General features: G+C 42.4%; 1 protein-coding gene across 1 annotated transcript in view; it reads left to right on the top strand.

The window, feature by feature from the left end:
* The first annotated feature begins 4,844 nt into the window (after positions 1–4,844).
* EIF4G3 (eukaryotic translation initiation factor 4 gamma 3) overlaps positions 4,845–24,977 on the top strand; it is a 359,681-nt gene continuing 339,548 nt past the window's right edge. The window contains exon 1 of the mRNA XM_052636017.1: positions 4,845–4,934. The gene's annotated coding sequence lies outside the window, so the exon portion shown is untranslated. The remainder of the gene's footprint in view (positions 4,935–24,977) is intronic.

The following is a 24,977-nucleotide window of genomic DNA, read 5'->3' on the forward strand; positions in this document are numbered from 1 at the left end:
TAGCCCATATATGGATCCCAGGGCAAGGAGGAAGATGGCCTTGTTTGCAGTGGAGCAAGGTGGCTGCAGCTCTGGATGTGAGGTGGAGAATGGCAGGATGGAAGCAGAGTCCAGATCCTGAGGCTGTTTTATCTCTTTACTTGTTTATAGCTGCACTGTTGTGGTACATGGGCTCTGCTGCTCTGCAGTATGTGGACTCTTCCTGGATCAGGGATCGAACACATGTCCCCTGAGTTGATAGGCAGACTCTCAACCACTGGACCACCAGGGAAGTCTCCTGAAGGGTCCTGAATTTAAACTGGATCATCAAGGCAATGTGGGAGACATGGGACAGTTCTCAGCAAGCAAATTCACAAGCTCAGCTTTGCTTGTGAACAGTGCCCCTGGCCAGCATGGGGAGGTTGCTCTGGGGAAGTCAATGGTGGCAAATCAGAACTGGAGTCAGATGCCTGGGTTAATTTTTTAAAATATTTATTTATTTGACTGCATCAGGTCTTAGTGGCAGCACAGATCTTTAGCTGTGGCATCAGAACTCTTAGTTGCAGCATGTAGGATCTAGTTCCCTGATCAGCGTTCAAACCTGGGCCCCCTGCACTGTGAGCTGGAGTCCTAGCCACTGGACCACCAGGGAAGTCCCAGATGCCTGGGTTTAAATGCCAGCATTTCCACTTGAAAGTTATACAATTGTTTCTTCACATCTTTGAACCTCAGTTTCTTTGTAAATAGGATATAATATTACCTTGCATAGTTTTGGAGGTGAATAGGATTGACTCTAAGTAGAATGCTTAGCAGAGTTGTGCCCTGGCACATGGTAGGTGTTCAACAAATTTTAGCTGCTCTGTGTCAAATGGGAGGTGTTGAGCAGGGTTATGCTTTGGATGAAAGGAGAGCACTCTATAAGCCTTTTGCATTGACTGCCCAGGGCTAGAATCTTATCAGGGACTGTTACATTATTTTGCTCAAGGTCTATCTGTTTTAAGAGAGATAACCCTCATAAAGTGCTTGAAGACCAGACACACAGTAATCGCCTGACTAGTGTAGCTATTAAGTTGGAAAAGGAAACAAGCTCAGAAAAGAATAACAATTAAGGAATTATCAGTCTGTTATCACCCTGTAAGTTCCGTTCTGTTCAGTTGCTCATTCCTGTCCTGACTCTTTGTGACCCTATGGACTGCAGCACGCCAGGCTTCTCTGTCCATCACCAACTCCCGGAGCTTGCTCAAACTCATGTCCGTTGAGTCGGTGATGCCATCCAACCATCTCATCCTCTGTTGGTCCCCTCTTCCTGGCTTCATTCTTTCCCAGCATCAGGGTCTTTTCCAATGAATCAGTTCTTTTCATCAGGTAGCCAAAGTATTGGACTTTCAGCTTCAGCATCAGTCCTTCCAATGAATATTCAGGACTGATTTCCTTTAAGATTGACTGGTTGGATCTCCTTGCAGTCCAAGGGACTCTCAAGAGTCTTCTCCAATGCCACAGTTCAAAAGCATCAATTCTTCAGTGCTCAGCTTTCTTTATAGTCCAACTCTCACATCCATACATGAATACTGGAAAAACCCTAGCTTTGACTAGATGGAGCTTTGTTTGCAAAGTAATGTCTCTGCTTTTTAATATGCTGTCTAGGTTTGTCATAGCTTTTCTTCCAAGGAGCAAGCGTCTTTTAATTTCACGGCTGCAGTCACCATCTTCAGTGATTTTGGAGCCCCCTAAAATAAAGTCTGTTTCCATTGTTTCCCCATCTATTTGCCATGAAGTGATGGGACCAGATGCCATGATCTTAGTTTTCTGAATGTTGAGCTTTAAGGCAACTTTTTAACTCCTCTTTCACTTTCATCAAGAGGCTCTTTAGGTCTTCACTTTCTGCCGTAAGGGTGGTGTCATCTTCGTATCTCAGGTTATTGATATTTCTCCCAGCAATCTTGATTCTAGCTTGTGTTTCATCCAGCCTGGCATTTCGCATGATGTACTGTGCATATAAGTTAAATAAGGAGGGTGACAATACACAGCCTTGACGTACTCCTTTCCTGATTTGGAACCAAGTCTGTTGTTCCATGTCCAGTTCTAACTTCTTGACCTGCATACATACAGGTTTCTCAGGAGCAGATCAGGTGGTTTGGTATTCCCATCTCTTTAAGAGTTTTCCACAGTTTGTTGTGATTCACACAAAGGCTTTGGCGTAGTCAGTAAAGCAGAGGTAGATTCACCCTGTAAATGCGAAACCAAATTCTTTCCTGGGAACAGGTTTTCATTGGGAGAAGGAAGTCTGAGATCTGGAACACAGGATAACCTGGGGAAGGGCAGGACCAGTTGGGAATTTTTCCTGGAGCTGATTGTGCTTGAAGACCAGAAAATCCAATCCCAGGTAAATAGGTGTTACAAATCCAAATGATTCCAGAATGTGAAGTAGCTCCTGACTTTCAGTCTGGAGATGATGGATGGATGATATTCCTTTTTCACTACACTAGGAGCTGTGAAACTCTCCCCAGAAAGATGCCATGGAGGTATACCCTTCTTCCAGATGCTTTTTATTCAGAGGGAGCTTTTAGGGTTCCCAGGGACTGCCAAGAATTAAGCAGCCACTGTGTGTAGAGCTTCATGTGTATTGAAAAAGAAAAAAAAAAAAAAAATGGCAGTATGAAACAGTATAGCAGGAGTCAGAACCCACCTCTGATTTCAATTTTGTGTCTGCCAATTACATTCTCCATGTGACCTTGGGAAAGTCTCCTGTCCATTTTTTTTTTTAAAATGATTTCATCTTCATTTATTTATTTTTGGTTGTGCTGGGTCTTTGTTGCTGTGCAGGCTTTTCTCTAGTTGTGGTGAGCTGGGCTACTCTCTAGCCGATGTGCAGGGGCTTCTCATTGTGGTGGCTTCTCTTGTGGAGAACCGGCTTTAGGGCATTCCGGCTTCAGTAGTTGTGGCACACGGGCTTGGGAGTTGCAGCTCCTGGGCTCTAGAGCACAGGCTCAATAGTTGTGGCACATGGGCTTAGTTGCTCCACCATCTCTGGGATCTTCCTGCACCAGGGATTAAACCGGTGTCTCCTGTATTGGCAGGCGGAAGCCACCAGGACAGTCTCCTCTAATGGGTTTTGAGCCTGGCTTTTCTCAGCTCCTGCTTTTAGGTGGTGGTATTGAGCCTCCCTGAGCCTCAGTCTCTTTCTTTGTGAAATGATTATCCCTATTTCACTGGACGGTGTGAGACAGTAAATGCTCAGTGCCTGAGAACCGTTATTACCTGGCTTGCTCCTTGATCTCTGCAGTTCCTTTCCCCTAAATGTTCCCGTGCTTAGACAAGACCCCCAGTGCGGGGGGGGGGGGGATGGTTTGTGGGCAGGGGGTGTGTGTGGGGGTATGTTCGTTGGTCATGCTGAGGAGGAAGGGAGTTTATCAAGTGTCACAGGGCACTGGGGAGCCGACCGCCGGCTGACGGTTAAAGGGCGCTCGGGTCCTGCGGCAGGCCTGAGAAGACTCCGTGCACAGATCCCTAAGTTAGGGCTGCCGATTCGAAGGCGGTCGGGTGAGGTCCCCGGGAAACCTGGGAGGCGGCCAGGCTCCTTCAGATGAAGGTGGATTTCAGATCCTGGTTTGGCTCTGTCCTTTCTCGGCTGGGTGACCTTGGGCCGGTCCCTTTCCCTCTCCTCGCCTCAGCGCGCTCTGGAGACCGGGGCTCCTCATCCCACTCGCTTCTCTGAGCGAGGGCGAAATGTCGACACAATGGACGGTGACTGCGTTACAGGCCGGCGAGAGCTCTGTGTGATGCAGAAAGGGGCACGCGGCGCGTTCCTCTTGAGCGATTTCTCTCTGGTGAAGCGCTTCCTACCTCTGTGACCTGGGTTTCTCTCCTCAGCGTCTCCCGCCCCCCGCGGACAGGGCTCTGCGGACCGCAGGGCTCCACGGCCGTTACCATTGTTCTTCGCGGCTGGGCGACAGGGGAGGGCTCTCACAGACCTCGCCTTTGCTCTCTCCCTCCGCCTGGTACCCCCCGGTCGCAGCGCGCCTGGGAAGCCGCCCCCGGCGCCCCTCCCCCGACTCCTCGCCGATCTTTCCCGAGGAAGCGAGTCCGCCCCAGAGAGCTCCCGAACGGTGGCCGAAGACGCCCCCGAGCGTTTCCGAAGAATCCCGATCGCCCCCAGTCTCCGGAAAGAGCCGAAGGGGCTTCCCACCCTCGGCCTCCCGAGCCACTCCGAAAAGGCCCGAAGTTTTCCGAGCGGCCGTCCTGCCGGACTGCTGGAGGCGGCCGCAGCGCCATGTTGGATGCTCTGCTCGTTGAGGGAAGAAAATCCGCCGGCATCGCCTGAGCCCCGCTACCGAGAAGGGCGCCGCTTCCCCCGGGGAGGGGGATAAAGACCCCCCGCCGCCGGCCCATGAGGATATTGCCGTGAAAGGTCCGGTCTCTCCGCCTCCTGCCCCCGCCGGGTCCGGCCCCCCCCCTGGGGTCGCGTTGTCACGGAGACCGGCAGCCGGTGGTGCTGGCCCGCGGGGCGGCTGCTGCTGCCGGCGGCGGCGGCGGCGGCGGCGGCGGCGGCGGGCGTGTGTGACCGGCCCGGGCCCCCTCCTCCTCCTCCTCCCAGCCTCCCCCCGGCCCCCTGCTCCCGCCGCCTCCCCGGGTCTGCCCCCATCCCGCCCCCCCGCTGCCCCCGGCCCCTGCACCCCGGCGCGCCCGGTCCCGCTCTGGGGGGGTTGGTGGCTTCGCTTTGCCATGAGTTTACCGCAGAAACCGGCTCTGAAATCAGGCTCAGCGGCTGCAGCAGGAACCGGACCCGGCACCGGAGCAGCGGCGGCGGCGGCGGCGGCGGCAGCGGTACCGCCTCCTCACCCGGCGGCGGCGGCGGCGGCGGCGGCGGCGGCGGCAGCGGCGGCGGCGGCGGCAGCAGCAGCGGCGGCCCCTCCTCACCCGAACATCAGGGCCCTCCAGACCCAGGCGCCCCAACAGTATCCTTTTCACCTTCCTGCCAGCCCTTCGGCTCGCTTCGCCGTGGACCAGGGTTGGGGGTGTCGGGGGCTGTGGCCCCTCCGGGGACTGTCCTTCCCGCAGTCGCTGCCTAGCCGCGGGCAGGGACGCTTCTCCAGCCCACGCACCCGGCCTGGCGCCGGAGCCTTGGGGGTGCCCTGGCAGCAGCACTGCGGGAAGTGGGGACCCCCCCCCCCGACCCTCTGCACTACTGTGCAGACTAGCTCCATTGGCCTTGCTTCTGCAGCCCTTCCCTTTTGGAGCCGGGGCGGGGTGGGAGAGACCGTTTCCCCTCTCGCCTTTTCTCTCCCCATAAACCCGACCCCCACCCCCCTTTTTATTAGGCAGAATTTGCTGGTGCCTGTGACCAGCCCTGCAGGGAAGGCTTTTTTTCTGATTGTTGTAAGGACGACACCCTCCTTCTCATCTCCCTTCAGCTCCCCCTGCAGCGGGGCATGGTGGGCTTCCTTGATTATCGTGGTTAATACATAATAACTTTATTGGTAAATTTCCCGTGTGAAACTAAACTCAGCTCGTTCCAAAGGTAAGTTGGATTTTCAGTTTACGGTGAAATTTTGCAGAAAGCACTCCCTCTGGCTAGTGTGTTTTTTTTTTTTTAGCGATTGGGAGAGTTGTGATGTGGTTTGTGGTGGAACGCGATCTAAGGAGGAAATGTTACGCCGGACGCTTCCCTGTCTTTGACCTTTTTAAAGGAAGAGGAAGTTAACTGACATTACCCATCACCCCCAAAAGTCTCACTTCTTGGAAGACTGGTGTTAAATGCTGAATATTTTTAAAGGGCTTGAGTTTACTCTTCCTAGGCCTGATATCTGGAGGGTACCTTGGCTCCTGGCTGGAAAGTCTAGTGTTGAATGTGTCTAATTTCATGTTATTTGCTCGACTGTATAGAGTTTTTGGACAGCTTTGATTGAAAAGACTTGGTGACGAGGTATTTTAGTTAAAAACCAGCGGGTGAAGGTAAAACGTTGAATTCATGAATTCCACGGAGAATTAGAAAGGCATTATTACCTACCTGAGAGTAACATTTCATCATATACCCCTCCCCCCAATCCGTTGTATTTATGTAAATCAATAAATAATTATTGGATGTTTAGATGTGTTGTGTTTTTGTATTTGTGTCATCGTGCGTTTGACTTTTAGAGAGAGTAGGGTGTTGGAGCAAGCGAAACTAACTGCTGTGAGGTCCACAGGTTATTTCACAGTCTGTAGTTTGATTCTTGTCTGTATTCATTATTTTGAGAAGGGAAAGGTATCTCCCCTTGTAGAGTCATCTCAGGTCATAGTTTTGGTTTCTGTCAAGTGCCATTTTCTCTGTGCTTTGAATATTGTTAGTCCACATTTTTTTCAATCCAAGCAGTGTGGCGCAGGGTAAGATAAATTCCATTCCAGTGTGATGTGTGTACTGATTTCATAATGTTTAACTGCATGATTCTGTTCAATTAAGAGTTGCTCATTGATGAGACTGGTTAGTGATGATGCCTTAGTGTTTGTTGCCCGTGAAAAACCTGGTTAGTTTTGATCAGTGTCCCTAGTTGCTTTACTTTGGGGGGAAGACTGGCTGATACTCCTCCTTCAAGGTAGAATTCAGTATTAGATCTCTTAAAGGTATCTTCACTTAATGCTTTGTGGGTTTAAATTCCTTTTTAATTTCAGGTTTTTTGTGGTCTTGATTGCACATACTTGGTTAGCGCTCTTAAAGTTTCTATACTGTGCCTTTCTATACTGTGCCACCAAGTAAATTATTCTTTACCTTCATCTTGGAGCTGTTTTGGAAATTAAACACATGAAAGGAGGCCTGTAGTTGTGTGTTCTTGACTACAAAGTGATAAGGACCAAGGTGCTGAATATAACAGTGCTGGGTGAGTTTAGTGGTACTGTTTGGACACTAAGCGTTTCGAGTGTGCTTTTTCAAATGCATTTCACAAAGGAAGGACTTGTAAAAGCTGTGAGTTGGTTGCAATAAAAGAGAAGCTAGTAATACTGCAACAGTTGTTAAAGGGGATAGATCTAAGATGTAATTTCCAATGGAAATAATTTTTATACTTAAATGTAGTAATATACGTTACTTGGTTTTATGTGGCTTTTTTTTACTTTGCCTCATGTCAGTAAAGGAAGAAAAAGTTTTCTTCTTAATGTATTTCACAGTTCTGTTATCTTTTTTTTTGCTTTACACATTGAAAGGTTACAATTGCTAAATCCGAAAGCTTGTAAGTAAATGAAGTGTAGGTTACAGATTTCATTAGAACATGCTAGTGGTGAAATGTTATCCGTGGTAATGGGGAATTGGTTAAAAATGGATTAAAATAGAGTAATTTTGCTTTTCTACACTGAGGGAGTGTGGGGATTTGTATTTGTTTGATAAAAGTGATTATCATATAAATTGATACACATAGAAGCATTGAGACAGGAGTGCAAAGTTGGAGTTGCCCTTCCTATGGCTTGATTAACTCTCCAGTTCCTCAGAATGTACGGGTGCAGTTGTGTTTGAATTAATGAGTTTAGATAGCATTTTAAATCTGTAAAAATATGAGGAGACTCATGTAACAAGATGTCTGTCCTTCATTTGTATGTAGTGTTCAAGTGGCAAATCAGAAATGCTAATTGGAGTTTAAACTAACCTGCTTAAGGTAAGGCGCAGCAGGCTCCTAAGGCCCTGTCAGATAGAGGCCCTTGACTGCCTAGAGGTGCGGGATAGGACCTGTCCCGGGATGGATGGGCCATGGTGGAAGGTGGGTGGGGACGGTGAGGAGGAAAGAAGATAAACCCTGATACAGAAAGTGCTAATGGCAAGGGAGAAATATGCTGAAGAGTTTCTATAATGTAATCCAGTGTGAATAGTTTATGAAATTGGCACTTGGGGATCCTTGCCTTGAGATTTGCTCACCTCACCTTCCCGGTGTGAGGTTCCAGGAGGCTGTACTGAGAATCTCCATGCTGATTCTTAAACTTTTCTGGGTAACAAACAACGTTACCATTTTGATGAAACCTTGTAGACCCTCTCCAGAGAAAGTTGTGCCCGCCTAGAAAATCTTGCTACCATTTTTCAGGGAGTTCTTAGGTCCCTATTAAAAGCCTAGTTCTTTAGATGGAAATTGCTCACCCTTGAGATAATTGAAGATAAATGAGTTTGAATTCAAGTGCCCAAGTAGTTCTGACTTAAACAGAACAATTTTGCAGTCTGTTATGAATACTCAGTGTTCTATTTATATGGAAAGGCTTCAGGATGTAATTTCTCTCAGGGCTGCTGACACTTCTGGGGAGTCTAGTTACTGTTTAGGGGGAGTTGGTTTGGTTAAGAAAATCAGAGCAGTAGGTTCTTTAAAGAAACAATTTGGTAAAGGCCTGTGTGACCCCCAAATGACTTGTGTCCTCAGCTCTTTTGTCTTAGATATGACATACATTAAAAACAAATAATTCTCTTTATTTTCGGTACTATAGTTTTCCCTTTTTTGCATTCTGTGTTGATTTTCCGTTTTTATAGGCTGAAACCAGTAACGTTTGCTTTCTTCTTTTTTGCCTCTGGAAGTGAAGTCACTCAGTCGTGTTCAACTCTTTGCGACCCCATGGACTGTAGCCTACCAGGCTCCTCCCTCCATGGGATTCTCCAGGCAAGAGTGCTGGAGTGGGTTGCCATTTTCCTTCTCCAGGGGATCTTCCCGACCCAGGGATCAAACCCCGGTCTCCCTCATTCCAGGCAGACGCTTTAACCTCTGAGCCACCAGGAAAGCCGGTAGTGATAACAGTGGTGTTTATTTATTGAGTGCCTACTGTTCTAGGAGCTGTACATATATGATTTTATTTAATTTGCACAAGAACTCTAATATTCTCTGTTTTACTGATGAGGAAACTGAAGTTCAGAGAATTTAAGTAACATTCTCAAGGTCATCTGTCTAGTAGGTAGTGAACTGTGGTTCAGACTGTTGTCCTAAGGCTTATGGATGTCCTTTCTATCTGCTGGGCTATTTCTTACCAAGTGTGTGTGTGGGAGTGATGAAAGCAAGGATGCCCTCCTGTATTTTATATCTAGAGGAAGGCTGTATAAAGTAAAGGATCTCTGTGGAGTAATCTAAAGTGCAGTGGTGCTGTACCATGTTTTAATTAGCTCATAGCTACATACCGCTAGACAAGTAGGTGATCTTTACTCATTGAGCCTTAAAGCATGGAAATAGGCCTGCCACATTGATTCAGTGCATGTTTCCGCTTGTTCAGATGTTACCAAGGCATCTCTCAAAATACCTGTATAACTAGCAACTAGAACTGTGTAGCTTATGCAATGGCCAGTAGTCTATTGACTCTTAAGCCCCACCATCAACAAAGATGGATTTGTGCTTTGAGACAGAGATCTCCCTCCTCTTCTCGGGAGGGAGATAAAGATGGCGATAAAGGAACAAAGTTAGATGGCTGAATCGCATCAGCTCTTGCCTCTACTGCTGCTGCGCCCTGTACTAGGCTCACTGGTATTTTCCGTCAAACTCGGAGAACTTAAATTACCTAAGAACTGATAAGTTGCTTTTTCACATTGGGGTTTCTGATAAGATTTTTACAGAAAGATCTGCTAAAAATGTTTTTGAAAACCGTGTTTTAAATCAGATAGGGTTGCCACCTTTTAGCTGTTTATATTGGTGCTTTAAGTGGCAGGTTTAAAAATTGTTCATCCAGCACTTACTGTGTACCCTACTCAGTGCTAGGTCTCAGGTTGAAGTCTTTGCCCTCAAAGAACTTGGTCCAGACAGGTAAACCAGCAGAATACCAGGAAGCAAGTACAATTACTCTGCTGTAAGAGCCTAGCCTGGGGGGAAGGAGGAATTAGGGCTTCATACAAGAATGAAGCTAAATTACAAGGATGAGTAAGAATTACCCAAGGTTTAGAGAGCTTTCTCCTCTGCCAGCTAACTTTTCCCAGTTCGTTTGCTGTTGCTGCTGCATAGAATGTTAGTACTAAATGGATTTCAGGCATGTTTCAGGTTTTTAGCAGTGGCAGAGAAGCTAGAAAGACATACCAGAGAACATGGCAATCAAAACACAGTTGCTATAGATTGAAAATATCTTCTACATCATAATATGAGAATATGAGAAGATTCATTCATGTTAATATATCAGATCCTGATTTCTGTGGTTGGTTCTTTCCTAGTCTCCTTCCCAGTCATCCTATAATATAATATCCCCTGCCCTTCTGATACTAGACTGGCTTGGAAACAGTACCTGCTGGCCTCAAAATATAAGTAGATTTCACTTGGTGTAGGGAGTTTTAAAAAAAGATCAGGATTAGAGTTGGGCTTTCCCATTTTAATGTGTTATCTTGGACTGGTCTTGTAACTGCTTTGGGCATCAGTTTCCCTTTCTCTAAGATGAAGAGGTTAGACTAGTTTACCAAGTGATCCTCTTGAATTGTAGTGGCTTTTAATTCTGAAGATTATGGTTTGAGGATTTGTTTTGTTCTTGCAAGTAGATGGGAAGGATTTATAGAGACCTATTAATGGTTTCTTAGTTTGTTTGATGGTCAGTGACACGTTTCTGTGGTGACTTAACTGATACTAGAGGCATTCTAATATGGACCACAGGGAAGGCAGCTTGCTCACATAAGAAGCTGCCTCTGGTTTTTGTCTTGTTAATGTTAGATTTAGCCAAACAGATTGAAATACTTCTGTGACTTTAGTAGTGAAGACTTTATTGTCTGTGGTGGGATGACTTGAGGCTATAAATAAAGTTTTCATGTCTGATGCTGGCTTGCTCTGGGGGATGACCCAGCTAGTTCATTATGAGGTATGAAGGAGAAAGTAAGTTCTGAAATAAACACCTGTGGTGAGGAACAATCTCTATTTTTACTTTAGGAATGATGCTTTGAGTTAATATAATAGGAAATGAAGTATTTCCTGATTATTAGGCAGGCGCCTGACTTCAGGCAGTGAATAAACTGCAGCTGGAATTTACATGGATTAAATATTGCAGGATCCTGAGACACTTGTGAATTCTCAGTCGGTTCCTAGTTCTTTGGCTTGCTGCCAGTCAGAAGGAGTTTTTCACTTTCCTATACCCTTAGCTGAAATTTGAGATAGTTTGAGCTATGTAAAGAAACTTGTCAGTTTTTATGATCTTTATTAACTAGTAGTAGTTCTGTACTTTTTTGAGCCCTGTGTGGGTGTTCCCTGACTCTTCTGAGACATTAAGTTTTATCTACAGAGAATGTAAACTCCTTAAAGGCAGAGATTTTTGTTGTTTTCGTTCACTCTTGAGTTGCCAGCACCTATAACAGTGCTTGGCAGGTAGTCGGAAGTCTGTAAATGTTTGTTGAATGAAATGTTAAGTTAGAGTCTAGGAATCAGTTTAAGGTAAGTTTTGAGATAATATAGATAACATCACAACAATTCTGGTACTCAAAGCTGCCCTAAAATTGTTTGCACTGATGTGTAATGGAACTGAAAATAGTTCCATAATTTCCTTTGAGATGGCATAAACATTGACCCAGTTTGCAAAGCTGTGTAGAGTGGCTGGATTGCATTTGAAGTATAGATACTGAGAATTAGAGTTTATATAAAGGCCAAGGAGAAAAAAACATAGTCAAACGTTACTGTTAAATTTTTTGTTTTATACTTTTAATAATAATACATCAATTCAGAAAGGTTAAAAAATGTAGAAAAGTAAAAAGTCAACCATAATCTTAGTATATAAAGATGCCCACTGTTTAACATCTTGGTATATTTTTTGTCCTTTTTTCTATGGACTTTAAGGGACTTAAAATGTGCCCTTTTTTGTAACATAACTTATGGTCAAATTACATAGTTTTGTATCTTGCTTATTTTGTTGCTTAACTATCTGCCAACAGAAACTACGTTTTGAATAGTTTTATTCTTCATCAATTTGGAATGAGCTATTATTGTTGCTTTGGAAAGGTTTTCTTGAGAATATTGTTTCACCTTTGGCTTGTAGCTCAGAAGTTATGACTGCGCATTAGAAAGAGGAGGGCTGAAACTGTTATCAATAAGTCAGACATTTTTGAGTTATTGTGCCTATAATATTTTGCATTATTTATAACATTAAATATATTGATATAACTTCATAGGGGCTTCCCTGGTGGTTCAGAGGTAAGGAATCTGCCTGCCAATGCAGGAGACATGGGTTTGATCCCTGGGTTGAGAAGATCCTCTGGAGTAGGAAATAGCAGCCCACTCCAGTATTCTTGTCTGGGAAATCCCATAGACAGAGGAGCCTAATGGGCTATAGTCCATGGGGTCACAAAAGACTCTGACACGACTTAGCAACTAAAAGACATAACTTCACAGATTTCCCCCCCTGTAGTTATTTGCATTTAAAAAATTATTCCTTTGAATCCATCTTCATCCATATATTTAAACATACTTTAAAAAGATGTGAACAGGGTGTTATTTTCTAGTTAGGAATTGTATACATGTGTACATGTATACCTGATTTTCAGAAAATGTTGATATTTATATGGAGTGATTGGAGGGAGGATAAGACCATGTGAGGTCTCACGTAGGGCTCAGAAAGTAAGATGGAAGCATCGAAACAACCAGAATTTTGGAATGACAAGGTGGGAACAACACACCATCACAGTAGAAATAAGTACAGCCAGTTTTGTGCCAGTACAGTATTTTTTGCACTGAGAATGGAAAGGACTGAAACTTGTAGATAGGATGGAGAAATGTTAAGAAAGAAAGGGTGAGTGAGATGACTCCCAACTCTTTCTTGGCCCTAGAAAATAGCATATAAGACATAGAATTTGAACTGTAAGATGAATTTTTAAAAAATTAAAAAGTTTAAGATTACAGTCAGGGTTTGGTTGGGCAGAGAGGAAAGGATTGTGGTGAGTGGGTCATCCGCATGAATAGAGATTTGGGCTTGAAATAAGTATGGTGTATGCTGGATTATTGCTTCCCTGGTGGCTCAAGTGGTAAAGAATCTGCCTGCCAATGCAGGAGATGTGGGTTTGATCCCTGAGTCAGGAAGATCCCTGGAGAAGGAAATGGCAACCCACTCCCATGTTCTTCCATGGGAAATCACATGGTTAGAGGAGGCTGGTGGGTCACAGTCTGTGGGGTCACAAAAGAGTCAGGCATAGCAATAACATGCTGGATTGTTAGGGTCTTGATCAGTATGCTTGGAGTGGAGGATTCTTGTGGTACAATCCTTGAGATAATGGGTCCAGATTCTAGAGGACTTTGAATGAATAAAAGAAAAGGTTAGACATTGTTTGTATAAAAGCATTGATTGTTTTTGGTAGTGGAGGGGCACAGTGTTGCTGAGATATAATTTGCCTACACCATACAAGCTACCCAGTTAGAGTGGACAGTTCAGTGGTTTTTAATTTATTCACATCATTCTACAACCATCACTGCAATGAATTTTAGAATCTTCTCATTACTCTCCAAAGAATTCATTAGAATCTCCAGTACCCCGCCCCCCGACCCCTGCCAACCATAGGCAGGTACTATTAGCCTACAGAGATTTGCCTGGTTTTTGGACATTTTGTATAATGGAATAATATAATAAGTGGTCTTTTGTGAGTGATTTCTCTCTGCATAATTTTTCCATGGTTCAACTATGTTCAAGCATGTTGTAGAACCTTTTTTTTTAATTGTTGGAGAATATTGCAGCTGTCATGTTTTCTTCATCTGTTGATGGACATTTGGGTGGTTGAAACATTTGCTGTTATATATGAGTGTTTTTGTGTGGATGCATGTTTTGATTTTTCTTGAGTAGATACCTAAGACAGTTGTTGGGTTTTATGAGGTAGCTCCGTGTTTAACATCTTGAGGAACTGCCAGACTTTTCTAGAGTGATTAGCATTTTATATTCCTACCAGCAAAATATGAAGCTTCCAGTACTTGTCACGTTGTGTCTTTTTGATGACAGGTTCTAGTGGGTATAGAGTAGTGATTCATTGTGGTTTCGATTCGCTTTTCCTTGATGACTGATGATGTGCATATTTTTTGTGGACTTATTGCACATTTGTCTTTGGAGAAATGTCTGTTCAAATCCTTTGCCCACTTTTTAACTTAGTTTTTTTTTATGATTGAGTTGTAAGAGTTCTTTATATAGTATGGATACAAGTCCCTTTTCAGATACAACATTTACAATGATTTTTTTCCCCATTCAGTGGGTCGGTCACCTTTTTTCACTTTTTGCCTTCTTGATGGTGTCCTTTGAAGCCCCAGTTTTTAATTTTGATGAAGTCCAATTTGTCTGTTTCTCTTTTGTCACTTGTGCTTTTGTATTGTGTCTAAGAAGGCTTTGCCTAATTCAGGGTCATGAAGATTTACATCTTTGTTTCCTTCTAAGTTTATAATTTTAGTTTTTATACTTAGGTCTCTGATCCATTCTGAATTTGTATGATGTTAAGTAAGGGTCTAAGTTTATTCTGCTTTTGTATATCCAGTTGTTTCAGTACTGTTTGTTTAAAAGACTGTTTTATCCTCATTGAATTGTCTTGGCACCCTGTCAAAACCCAGCTGCATTTCTTTTTTATTTATTGGAAAACAGTAGTTTTGAAGATTTATTTGGTTGAGGTGTGCAAGTTGAAATAAGGGACAGGAAAGATTAGGAGAGAAGGAATGGCATCACAGAACTACTTGTAAAAGCTTTGGTAATCCATTAAATGTTTGAGATTTAGTGAGATGTGCTCATTTTTTATGGCTTATTGAATAAACAGACTTTGACCATTTCTACCTTTTGTATAATGCCTGAAACTATTCAAAAGGAGATTTTGCCTCCTTCTGTTATTAAGGTAATTTCCTATTAGGCAGTGATAATTTTGTAAGAAAGTATGGGCATTTGACTACTTTGCTGTCTTGTCAAGAATTGAAATTGTTAGTTAAAAATTCTTGGGTTATTGTATTTCACATAGAATGTTAGTTCTACCTAATGTGTTTATGTAATTTCCAAGTTAAATTTGATTACTTGTTTATGTCTATCCTCAGGCTATCCTAATGTATATGTTGTTATAAAGAAACAAAATAGAGAAATAACTGCTATCCTTTGTCTAGTAGGATTTTTGTTTTTTTTTAACTGTTAAGAAAAAGACCACATTAAAGAAGAAACTCTAACCTTTCAGGTCTGATGAAAACAGGGTTTATTTCCTTTAGATGAAGATTTTTCACACACAGTTTCTTCAGTGACTTGAAATGTTACAGTGTGGGAATGGGGTTGTTGACTTTTAAAGATTGTATTTACTTCCCTTGTAGCTCAGCTGGTAAAGAATCCACCTGCAATGCAGGAGACCTGGGTTCAATCCCTGGGTTGGGAAGATCCCCTGGAGAAGGGAAAGGCTACCCACTCCAGTATTCTGGCCTGGAGAATTCCATGGACTATATAGTCCATGGGGTCTCAAAGAATTGGACACAGCTGAGCAACTTTCACTTCACTTAGCTTAGCTCTTACTAAATATGCCAAGGAAGAAGGTCTTAGTTACCCTATGTGGAATTTTGAGGACCTCAATACCTGGTTAATACTGTTGAGTCTTTGAGGCTAATATGTCATATTCAGCTGATAACTTTTAATATTATGTTGTTGATCTTTTGTGGAACTAATAGAATTTGGAACCGGTCCAACTTTGTGAGGTAACTGCTGTTTGACAAGCAGACAGCAAAGTACTTGACCTTAGCTTATTACCCTGTATGCTGTGCCTGGGTGAGTGTACTTGAATGTGGTACATTTTAGGCAAGGCAGTGAGAGCTGAATGCTACTCTGGAAAGTCGGTGATTTTATTCTTGACCTTCTTTAAAAAATCATAATTAAAAAATCTAAGCATGTAAATATGCAGTAGCTTATTTTCACATTACGTAAGTCTCCTTTGGGGGTCTCCTGATTTAACTTTCTGGCCCCTCCCTCAGGGGCATTTGTTCAGAGGCTAAGGGAGATGAGGGTGACTTACCTAAGCATCTGGTTTATGCCAGCTTAAACTGACTTGATAGCTTTAATAGCATGCACACTTTGACCTACCAGTGGGGTAGACAAAGGTCCTTTTCCTCCTGTAATGGTCCTGGTTTGCATGGTAAATTGTATGGTCATCCTACCCAGTAACGGGCTTCCCTTGTGGCTCAGCTGTTAAAGAATCTGCCTGCAATGCAGGAGACCTGGGTTCGATCCCTGAGTTGGGAAGATCCCCTGGAGAAGGGAAAGGCTACCCACTTTTCCTTGGACTGTAAGAGTCCATGGGGTCGCAAAGAGTCAGACACAACTAAGCAACTTTCACTCACTCACTTACCCAGTAACGATTATGTGGCTTAGAAAATTAAGAGTGTTTATGTTATTTCTAAGTATGTTGCTAAAATGCTTTGTGAGGCAGCAAAACCTTTCATGTCGATTGGTGCAGTAATTTGTATTTGATGTTATAGTTATTATAGAGGTCTTTGGCACTAGCATGTGAACCAAGTAGGAACAAAGTATCGTCAGCTCGCTAAATAAAAAGAACGACCTTAACTTGAGCTAAGTTTAGACTTGGAGAAAACCTGCCAAAATAGTAGGGTGTGTCCCCTTATGTCTCTCACCTCCTTCCCCTGCAGTTATGTCTCCCCTAACCAGGTAAAGTGATCAAGAATAGGAAGTTAATATTGCTACAGTATTTTCAGCTAAGCTCCAGACCTTAATAGAATTTTTACCAATTTTTCCACTATCCTCTTTCTGTTCCAGGATTGCACACTGCATTTAGTTACTATTTTTGCTTAGTGTCCTTTAGTCTGTAATTGTTTCTCTGTTTTTCTTATCTTTCATGACTGATGCCTTTGAAGGTTACCAATCAGATATTTCGTAGAATGTCTGTCAGTTTGGATTTATTTGATGTCTCCCTGTGATCAGAATGAGGTTATGAATTTTGATAAGGATACCAAAATGCACCCTTTCCTAGTGTATCATATCAAGAAGTTCACCTTGTCAGTATGGAATGGTCACTATGAAATGGTTACTTGGTTAGATTGATCTTTCTGCTGTGGAGATACAGTGTCACCCTTATGGTAAGTATCTTGTGGAAGACTTAGCAAATACTGGTTCTCCTCAGACTTTGGCCCACTAGTCTTAGTAACTGGTGGATATTACATGCAACATTTATTAAGTTTGTGAATGCTTAATTGCGACTTTCTAATTCTCTCTTTCCTTCTACATGTATTAATTGTAATTCTGCTGTGAAGAAGAGCTCTCCTCCATTTATTATTATATATTCTATTATATATTTATATGATCACTGAGTCATGGATATGTATTATCATTATATGTTTTGTTGCTCAGACTGTTCTAACCTTGGCCATAAGGAGTTCTTTCAGATTGGCGCCTGTGTTTTTCCACTCAGCTAGCAACCTTTTTTTTTTTTTTGGCTGTGTTGTGCATCTTGTGGTATCTTAGTTCCCCACCAGGAGATTGACCCCAGGCCCCTGCCAGCGAAAGTACAGAGTCTTACCCACTGGACTGCCAGGGAATTCACCCCCCTCCCCCGCTTTTAAAAGCATTTCTTTACTTTTTGCCAGCACAAGATGTTTCAGATTCATATTGTATTTTCCCTGCCTCAGTGCTGCAATCAGCCATTTCTCCAAGAAATCTGAGTCTTCTTATTGAAGAACGGTGTTAGTGACCAAGCTTTAGGCCTAGTTGTGTTCAGTGTTACTAGAATGTCCTTGCTTCTAGGCCCTTTCAGCAGACATTAGGGAATATATGTATACTAACCCCCTTACATACATGTTATCTGTATTTCTGTATTTATATATACATTCGAGTTCCACTGTAGTGCCTCCCAGTTTGTTTTAACATTCCCCTTTCCCTTGTTTATTAAATATCTCTAGTAATGAGAAACCTGGCTCTCCATATCTATAATCTTCTCACTTCATTGTACACATAGAAGACCTTGAGAATTCCTAACACTTTTCTTCTACTTTTGGTTTTGATTGTTTGTTTTGAGTATGTGAAACATTACTCTGATTCCAAGAGTCAGAATTATATTTAAAAAAAAAGAGATGAAAAATACACTCAGAGAAGTATTACTCCCCCTACCTGTGCTGCCCAGTGTCTCTTTTCCCCTTCTTCTTTTTTTTGAAAATTAATCTGTCTCGTTTGTTTTCCATTTGTGTTTGTACTGGGTCTCCGGGCCTCGTCGGGCTCTCTGGTTGTGGTGATTGTGGGCTGCTCGCCGGCTGTGGTGGGAGGGCTTCTCGTTGCAGTGGCTTCTCTTGCTGCAGGGCGCAGGCTCGAGGGCTCGGAGGCCTCAGTTGTTGTGTCTTAGGGATTCCAGTGGCTGTGGCACATGGGCTTCGCTGCTCCACGGCGTGTGGAATCTTCCTGGACTAGGGGTCAAACCTGTGCCCCCTGCCTTGGCAGGAGGTGTCTTAACCACTGGACCACCAAGGAAGTCCTGTTTCCCCCTTCTTTTCCACCTATACTTGGGGGTAACCTATTTCTTAATTTCTAGTTTATCTTTTCTGTATTTCTTTTACAAATACCTGTGTATTTTCTTTTCTCTCTTTTCTTACATGAAGGTAGCCATGTTGTCATGGTGAATCCCATAATCTCCTTGAGTTCCAGTTTTCTCATCTGTAAAATGAGGAAAATCATACCTCTCTCCTTTTCAAAGGGTTTTTGATACTGATTTGAGATAATGAAAGAGAAAATGCTTTCTAAACTTTATGATGGCCTTTATAAGGCAACAAGCAGTGTTAGTGGTTTCTGTCCAGGGAAAGGACTTGACTTATTTGACCTTGTAACACAGTATCCGAAGCTTTTGTTACTGTGAAACAGTTTGGGAATTAAAACAAAATGTTTTTGTTGTTCTAGTGTTTCAGTATTCATTATTATTATTATTATTATTTTTTACCAATTTTCAGTCTGGCTTTAGGTTATCACGTGTATCATGTGTAATTATTTAGTTTTATTTTTGAGTTTGACGAGCATCTGAATTCCCCAGCAGTCATGTTTTTAATTTATATTAAAACTTGGTCAGATTTTAAAAGTATTCCTTCTATTAGCAGAGTAGTTAAAAGAAGGAAATGTGTACAGCTTTTTGTTATTGTTCTTGTCTTGTTTTGCTCCCAGAGATATGAATTTGAAGGGCTTTTTATGTTTACGTTCTATTGGGAACTGCAGGTCCAGTGTCTTTACTTCATATCTGACAATTTGATTTAGTCAGATGTATGTATTTCACATTCTTTGAGTTTGCCTAAGAGTAAATTCTTTTGATGAGATTTGAAGTCAGAGATGTACTCTGCTTACCCCTGTAGAACCCATGGGCAAACCACCTGCCTTGTTTTCTGTTGTTAAATTTTGAATGCCAGGTCTGGTGAATTGTTTTACTTGAAGGAGCTTAACCGAAATAGAAATTTAGTCATTAAATGTTTCAGTTTATATGCCCTTTTAAAATAACAACCCCCTTTCTTCAGTTAACCGTATATTCATCACAGAGTCTAGGTACAAAAAGTAAGTCTCCAGATGCTTTCAGTGAAATTAGGGCTTTGGTCTATTCATAATAGTGCTGTGTATGAAAATGCCTGTCAGTGATAAGGACAATTGTGAGAAGCTGCCAACTGGCAGGTGGCAGAATAGCCTTCACAAACCTACTGCTGGTCACTCTTCCTAGTTTTTCTCAGAGTATTTGGAGAGGCAGGTCATTTTTCTTTTGTATTCCAGAAACATGTTTGTGAAAGTAGCTTAGCTGCTGTTCAACAGAAGGCTCCACTCAGTGGAAGAGGGCACCTGGTAATGGCAGGTTAGGGTGCTCAAGGGAGAAGGAAAGAACTGCCGGGATCTGGAGAAAAGCCTGTGAGGCAGAACAGGGAAGGGCAGTGTTGGTCACTGTTTCGATACCACAGATTAAGCTAACAGTCCCTGAAGCTTAGTAGGCACAGCAATTATTATTAAGTGAACAAGGAGCAAGTTTTTTTAAATAATAGTATGTGCTAACTGGTGAAGGAAGTATAAAACAAACCCGAGGTTTGTGCTTTCTGCCTCTTACATACTCTAGTCAAACAGTTAAAAATTTAAGGTGCTTTCTGAATGGAGGTAAGGAGGTCAGAGGCCTGAAGATGGGTGAGGACTAGAGGAATAGGAAGCAGGACTTGGGTAGGCAAAAGGGGAAGGGCATATTGGGAGGAGTGACAGAAGACAGCTGGGGAGGATGCATTTACAGCAGATAGGACATGGCGCATGTTGTGCTTGGGCTACTCAGAGAGCTGCTTGACTGAAACAGAAGACAGTGAATGTGCAGTGCAACAAACAATCTGTACTTTTATCTTGTAGCAGGTGGAGGTTTTAGAAGACTATCAACATGTTTGGTTATTCAGTTCAGTTCAGTTCAGTCGCTCAGTCGTGTCCGACTCTTTGCGACCCCATGAATTGCAGCACATCAGGCCTCCCTGTCCATCACCAACTCCTGGATTTCTCTCAAACTCACGTCCATCGAGTCGGTGATGCCATCCAGCCGTCTCATCCTCTGTCGTCCCCTTCTCCTCCTGCCCCCAATCCCTCCCAGCATCAGAGTCTTTTTCCAGTGAGTCAACTCTTCGCATGAGGTGGCCAAAGTACTGGAGCCCCAGGTTTAGCATCAATGCTTCCAATGAACACCCAGGACTGATCTCCTTTAGAATGGACTGGTTGGATCTCCTTGCAGTCCAAGGGACTCTGAAGAGTCTTCTCCAACACCACGGTTCAAAAGCATCAGTTCTTCGGCGCTCAGCTTTCTTCACAGTCCAACTCTCACATGCATACGTGACCACTGGAAAAACCATAGCCTTAACTAGATGGACCCTTGTTGACAAAGTAATGTCTCTGCTTTTTAATATGCCATCTATATTGGTCATAACTTTCCTAACAAGGAGTAAGCGTCTTTTAATTTCATGGCTGCAATCACCATCTGTAGTGATTTTGGAACCCCCCAAAAATAAAGTCTGACACTGTTTCCATTGTTTCCCCATCTATTTCCCATGAAGTGATGGGACCAACCAGATGCCATGATCTTCATTTTCTGAATGCTGAGCTTTAAGCCAGCTGTTTCACTCTCCTCTTTCACTTTCATCAAGAGGCTTTTTAGTTCCTCTTCACTTTCTGCCATAAGGGTGGTGTCATCTGCACATTTGAGGTTATTGATATTTCTCCCGGCAACCTTGAGTCCAACTTGTGCTTCTTCCAGTCCAGCGTTTCCCATGATGTACTCTGTATAGAAGTTAAATAAGCAGGGTGACAGTATACAGCCTTGACGTACTCCTTTTCCTATTTGGAACCAGTCTGTTGTTCCATGTCCAGTTCTGACTGTTGCTTCCTGACCTGCATACAGGTTTCTCAAGGGGGCAGGTCAGGTGGTCTGTTACAAGAACGTAAAGATTGTGCTGAGTGGGTTGAGATAGTCAGGAGGCATGGAGATTGTATGCTGGATCCATTAGAGACTTTCCCAGGGTTCTTCTGCTGCACGTCCAGGCTAGGGGGAAGTGAAAAGGAAAGGATGACCATATCATCCTTTTTGTTTCTGTGGTTTTTTGCAAGCACCGAGGAGGAGATCACTTGACTTAAGAGGGTAGGGTGGGAGAGAGTTGGGAGAAATGAGGGAAGAGGCTTCCTGGAGAAAGGGATATTTCTAAACTTAAGCTCGAAGGATGAATGAGCCATATGAAGGATAATGGTAGGACAAGGAGTATTTCAGCCAGGAATCAGCACGTGGAGAGACTCAGGACAGTGACAAATGGCTTGTTTATCATTGCTGAGACAACAGTTGGGAGGGGAGAAATGGATAATCAGAGGCTGCAGAAAAGGCCATATATGCCATACTAGTAGTGGTGGTCTCGTCGCTAAGTGGTGTCCAACTCTTTGCAGCCCCATGGATTGTAGCACATTAGGCTCCTCTGTCTGGATTTCACCCGGGTGACCGCGAGGAGCCATCAGAGCTGTAAGCTGGGGAATGATGTGGCCAGACTGTGTTTTAGAAGCGTCATTCTGGAAGGTTGTTATGAGGGAGGACCAGATTACCTAAGTTTAGTAAACAGTTAAAATCCAAGGTTGATAATGTGAGTTACAATTTTTACTTGGGACTTTTAAGATAGATTGTATATACTTTTCCTAAGGATGATTTTCAGTTTGTTTACTTTTTTTGTCTGCAGTTTTTCAGATTTATGAACTATATATAGATATGTTTGTTCAAGAGGCTTGGAGCTAGGCAAATTTCCACGGTTGTTCCCCAACCTGCACTTAAAGATCACTTGTACTTCATTTTAAAAAACATGTATAGTTTTAGTTCTAATTTAAATTTCAGGCTTTGTTTACAGTTAGTGCATGGTTAGTGACAGGTTCATAGCAGATAGCTTGCCAGTTTATAGTTTAAAAGCCGTATTGTCTTGGTACTTAAGTAAAGGCTTTTCTTTACTTAATAGTGAAAGTACCTGCTGGTTAGCTAACAGGGCATCTTTTGTCATAGATACATCTATGTATCGCATATATTTATATTTCCTTGTTAGTTCAGCTTGGAATTTGATATATTAGGTTAATTTGACTGCCTTAGAAATGAAAAGGAAATTATTATGGTGTAACGCCTAGATGGGACTTCCCAGGTGGCTCAGTGGTAAAGAATCCACCTGCCAGTGTAGGAGACACAGGGGACATGTGGGTTTGATTCCTGGGTCAGGAAGATCTGCTGAAGGAGGAAATGGCAACCCATTCCAGTATTTAAGTTACAAGCAGTTGGACATGGCTGAGCGACTGAGTGTGTGCACACACACGCACGTACGCATACAATGCCTGGATAAGCCATTGGATGTGAATCCAGAAAGCAGTTAGGAGTTGTTTCAGTCCAGTACTTTACTGGAAATTACAGCTTTGAAAAATATACTTGGAGGGGATCCTTTTTACGACAGAAAGATTCTCAAAGGTGAAACACCTTTGGTTCTGAGAAGTGAAACTGAATTGAACCAGAACTGGAGAAGGTAATTCTGTTGAGTTTCAGGTTATTTGGCTTCTCTGACTCCAAAAAAAGATTAGTAATTCATATTTTATTCAGTTGTTTTCAGTTCTTTTGAATAAGCACTGAAGAATGCTCTAGTTAACTATATTATGTGGTTAACTCTTATTTTTTTTATTGGAAGCACATTTTCTTATGTTTGAACATGTATCACAGTAGTAGTCTAATGGGTTATTATGATCAGAGACACTCCTAGTTGCAAGAATGGTTTTGGAATGCTCTTTTGACACTTACATTATTTTTGCTTTGAGAAAAGAGATTGTTCACTGTGCTTTAGGAGCTGGTAGCTAAGTCTGATGCTTCTTAGCCCTTAACTAAGAAAAATGGAGCTTGGACAATAGATGGTTTTCTAGGCCTGTGAAACCCAACAGCATGTTGAGCAGTGTAAACAATGGCAGCTGTCTTTTGCTGGCTTGTCTGTTGTTTGAAGTGTAATGAAACTGCTTCTCACAAATGGCTTCACCTGCTGACTCATCTTCCAACCCCTAAGAACCATAGGGTCCAGCATTATTTAATGCTGGAATTGAGAATAAAAAGAATCCAAGTCTTAGAATGTGAGGTTAGGATTGGATCATGGAAATCTTTTAACTCAGCCCCTTCTCAGATGGCCTCAACTAAAGAAAGGTCATGATGGCGGATGCCATATATAATAGTTGTACGAATTAGTAATACTGCTATTCAGAGTGCTGTTAGGGTCTTCTTGAATGACTGAGGACTCTTTTCTGTATAGACATCCTTGAGATGTTTTTTAGCTTTTTTAAAAAAAATAACACTTTATTTTGAAAGTGGTTGTAAGTCACTGGTACAGGGGCAGCACATGTTTAGTCCCTGCTGTACACAGTAGGAGAACTGTGGGGAGAAGTAAAATGAAAGATGACGCTGTGAAAAACTTCCAGTCGAATCAGAAAATAGATATGAGACAGGGGTGGGAAATATTTAGGAGTCAACTTATTAATGAGTGAATAAGCTGAGTCACCTGATACTGACTGTGTGAAAGAAGCTTTTATAAATTTGTGTGAGCTCTTAGAGCAGTGGATGCAAAAAAATCTGTTGCGGAAGTGAAAACTCCCCATATATTTTAATTCTAAAGATTGGAAACTATGTTCCAAGAAGCTGACTCAGAATTTCCCCAGAAAACAGTGAAACCAATGACTTAAAATGGTGGTTCTCAGATTTTTTTCTCCCCTGTACATTGTTAAATATTATTGAGGACATTCTTAAATATTTTTGAGGACCTCAGAGAGCTTTTCTAATGTGGGCTATGTCTGTTGATATTTGTAATATTAGATAATAAAGAAAACTTAAAAATAACCACTTAAAAAAAAGGACAAATCCATTATGGATTAACTTAGTTTGAAAAATGAAAAATAACCATTTTTCAAAACAAAAATTAGAAGAGTAGCATTTTATATTTTTGCAAATCTCTTTAATTTATAGTGGCATAGAATATAACTATTACCTGCTTCTGCATTTATTCTGCTATACCAGCATTTTGTTTGAAGGAGCTTGGAAAGGAGTATTTTAATGTCTTTCTCAGATAATTATGGATATTCTTTATTATTATATCGAAACTTGACAGTGGTAGTTTCTCAAAGGTTAATTTCAGTTTGGAACCTGAAACCACGTCCATGAACTTTTGATGCACTTAAATCCATTGGTTTGTATTGTACTTTGAATGGATCTTTTACCCAAGCATGATTTTGTAACATCATGCATTGGTTGTCTGGAAGAAAGTAGTTCAGTAAGTTATGCAGATTTTTCAAATGTTGATGTATTTCATTATACAGTATTTGGGAAGCTTTTGAGCTCACGGTGGTAGATACCAACTCACCTGTGACTTGTGAAGTGTGGAAGGGTTATTGAAATTGCATTAGAAACCAGTCTTTGGGTTATAGGGAAATGGATGTCATTTTCATGAAGAAGCTTCATGTTGATGGCCCTGAAAATGAGGCATTTTATTATCCCTGTTCCTTTTCCTGGTGTTAGCAGGTTTGACTCATTCATTTACGGAATACAGAACTGGAAATAGTTGCCCTTTTCAAATAGATTTGTTAACCTGGAGGGATTTCTG

This window comes from Budorcas taxicolor, chromosome 2, assembly GCF_023091745.1.
Source record: "Budorcas taxicolor isolate Tak-1 chromosome 2, Takin1.1, whole genome shotgun sequence".
In the NCBI taxonomy this organism is placed as follows: domain Eukaryota; kingdom Metazoa; phylum Chordata; class Mammalia; order Artiodactyla; family Bovidae; genus Budorcas; species Budorcas taxicolor.